Genomic DNA, 3,385 nt, shown 5'->3' on the forward strand with positions numbered 1-3,385 from the left:
TAGATGTAGTTAGATGGATGCATGCGAGCTTGATGTATAATTTGGACATTGAGTTGGAGGATACTCTTATGTTTCAGGAGGTAAATAGAGATGTTGATATGGATACGACTGACGGTAATGATGGCTTGGGGAGAAGAGAGAAGGGAGAGGAGTGCACTTTGTGTGATGCCTCTCACAGGCCTAGATGGAAGTCTACAACGTCAACTAAGCTGGAAAAGGGAGGGTCGCATTCTTCATCATCTCCCACGAATTATGTGAGATTTTGTTCTAATGGTGCTTCGTCAACTCCTATTCGCCTTTTAGGGCGATAGGGTCGAGCTTGATGATCCTTCAGACCGGGTTTTACCGCCACTCCTAACGGCTGGTATTAGTCCTGGACAGGTGATCTCTGGACAACACCCTCCTTTGCCCTCGCTTAGGGCGGCTACCCTGCCCGCAGTAGGGGGGAGGGGCGGCATGGGCAGGAGGCCCATTGCTCTATCCCTCCATCGCAAGTATCTACTCTGTTGAGTAGATTGCCATCTCCACGTGCAGCGTCTTCACCGGAGGCTGTGGGGGAGGGGCATCAAGGGCAGGAGGACCGATAGTCCTCTTCCTCGGCTTTGGCTGGGCACCCTCAGGGGGTCCGGCCAAGACTACATTGAAGGGGAGGGGTGGGTAGGAGGCCCTCACATCTCTTTCTCCCATGGCGACCGTCCAACAACCAGCCGGTGTTGGGGGGATGGGGACTGGCAGCCAAGAGGCCCTACACTCTGTGATGCCCCTGATTCAATCGTACACCAATCATACACGCAATGTGTATGATCAAGATCAGGGACTCACGGGAAGATATCACAACACAACTCTAGACACAAATTAAAATAATACAAGCTTTATATTACAAGCCAGGGGCCTCGAGGGCTTGAATACAAACGAGTCAGCGGAATCTGAGTACACACATGAGTTAAACAAGTTTGCCTTAAGAAAGCTAGCACAAAAGCATCTACAATCGAAAAGGCAAGGCCTCCTGCCTGGGAGCCTCCTAACTACTCCCGGTCGTCGGCGTCCGTCACATAGTAGTAGGCACCCTCGGGGTAGTAGGAGTCGTCGGTGGTGGCGTCTGGATCCTGGGCTCCACCATCTAGTTGCAGCATCCAAGAAGAATGGAAAGAGGTGGAAAAGGAGGAGCAAAGCAACCGTGAGTACTCATACAAAGGACTCACAAGCAAGGATATACACTACATATGCACCGGTATCAAAGAAATGGGTAGTATATGTGGACTGAACTGCAGAATGCCAGAAGAGAAGGGGAAAGCCTATCATATCAAAGACTAGCATCTTCAAGCAGATCCAAGCATATTGTAGAAATTAGAAGAGTGTAGAATAGCAATATATATTTAGCAAATATGTTGTAGAAATAACGCCCAGAGATCCTTCCATGACTCCCTGCAGGAAAGCAATCTCGGAGCCACATATCCTTTACATGCCTCAGCATTCAGTATCCAATTCTAGTTGTATCGATCGGGATACAACTCTGAGCATCCATTACCATGAGCCCGGCTATTCGAATAGATAATACTTCCCTATAGGGATGCACCAACTTACCCAACATGCTTGATCAACTCCGGTCGGACACACCATCAGGTCATGATCGCCCTTGGCTGATCAACACACGACAGTCCTACCTAGGCTCATCAGAGAGGCCAGCACGCCGGTCTACATCCTAAGCGCGTAGGGGTCTTGGACCCATCGCCCTTTGCACTCCTGCACGTTGCGTACGCGGCCGGTGAGCATGCAGACCTAGCCCCCTTATACAAGGTGAGGCGTTCCAGTCCACCCCAACGCGTGCTGCTCCATCGCTAACATCTGTTGAGCTTTCGGCTGATACGTACGATGCACAGTGCCGATACTAATTCCCACGGGGTGGTTAGTGCGAAAAAGGCTAGAAGCCTACTCGGATCAAATATCCAGACCATTAGTGAATTAGGAGCGCACGGTAACAAGCAGAAAATCACGATCGATGTGACACTGTCACCCCGTCTCGTGGACTTGTTGCAAGGGATAAGAATGCCCGCTACGCCAACCCAACTCCACATCACTCGCAAATATTCTCGCGCGGGCACCTTTCAGGGCCGACCCGACTTTAGTATCATGGTTATGTGGTAAAGCCATAGTAAATGTGTGTCCAAAACACCAAGGGGGAACCCTGAGGAATCACCCTCGATGGAATTCCACCTGATGTCATCGTCAAGGTGAAGCTACAAGGAATCACCCTCGAGGTCCACTCTTGAGGAGTTGCACGACAGCATCATCATCAGGAATGATGAAGGAGGAATCACCCTCAATGACCACAACCGATGAACTAACCTACAAGGTTAACATGATAAATGCTGACGAGGTATCACCCGCAGCACTTGATAGTAACCCAATAGTGTCGTACACCAAATAGGGGTGATGTGCCGTGTCGGGGCCTGGACGTCGATCACGATGATCGAGTCATCGAACATAAAGCGGGGTAACTGGGACAAGGTGGGGGTCACTAATGGATCTCTAACCAACCTATGCTAAGCAGTTTAGAATAAGCAGGTAAGGTATGAAAGAAGGTAACGAAAATAGGCTATGCCTCATAATAGGATCATAAATAAGCGGTAGAAGTTCTAATGCAAGCAAGAGAGGGGAAGAAATGGGCGATATAGGAATGAACAAGGGGGGGTTTACTTGCTTGGAAGCTCTGCTGCAAAGGAAGAAGTGTCATCGGCGATGTAGTCGATCACATGGGCATCATCGGTCTCGGGGTCTACCAGAGAGAAGAGGGGGAGAGACAGTAAATACAGTGCAAATAGATGCATCACTAAGCATGACATGATGATATGCAGAGCTAGGATTGACCTAATGTAGTGCTACACATTGCAGGCAGAGAGGAAGTGGGTGCTAGAGTTTCACGGAGGGTCGCAGGGAAGCCCTTGTGGGCGTCGTGGAGGGTTGGATGGCCGACGCATGGACATCGGCAGCATCGATGCACGCGCTCTGTCCACAACGTCTAAATGAATAGAAGAAATAAGAAGAGTTCTAAGTTGGCTAGGTCGTGCTGCTGTAGCCATTGGTCTAGAGTGCACAGTGAGGTTTAGGCCTTTTCTCTTTCTCCTTTTCTGATTTCTTTAATCTTTTCTGATTTGCACAAATGTTAGGCCACAAAAGTCTTTTGCAAAACATGAAATGGTACCACATAAATACTTTGCAATATTTTGCACCGCCATAGAAAGGTTTTGCAGTAAGATAATTTCATTTAAATTGTATACAATGAAAATAGAGTAATGGGGCTGTTTTGGGCATTGTTTTAAAACCTAGGGGCATTTTTGGAAATTTAGGTAATGTTGTTTTCCTCAACTTAATTATTTAGGAATTA

The sequence above is a fragment of the Triticum dicoccoides genome, chromosome 2B, assembly GCF_002162155.2.
Source record: "Triticum dicoccoides isolate Atlit2015 ecotype Zavitan chromosome 2B, WEW_v2.0, whole genome shotgun sequence".
Lineage (NCBI taxonomy): Eukaryota > Viridiplantae > Streptophyta > Magnoliopsida > Poales > Poaceae > Triticum > Triticum dicoccoides.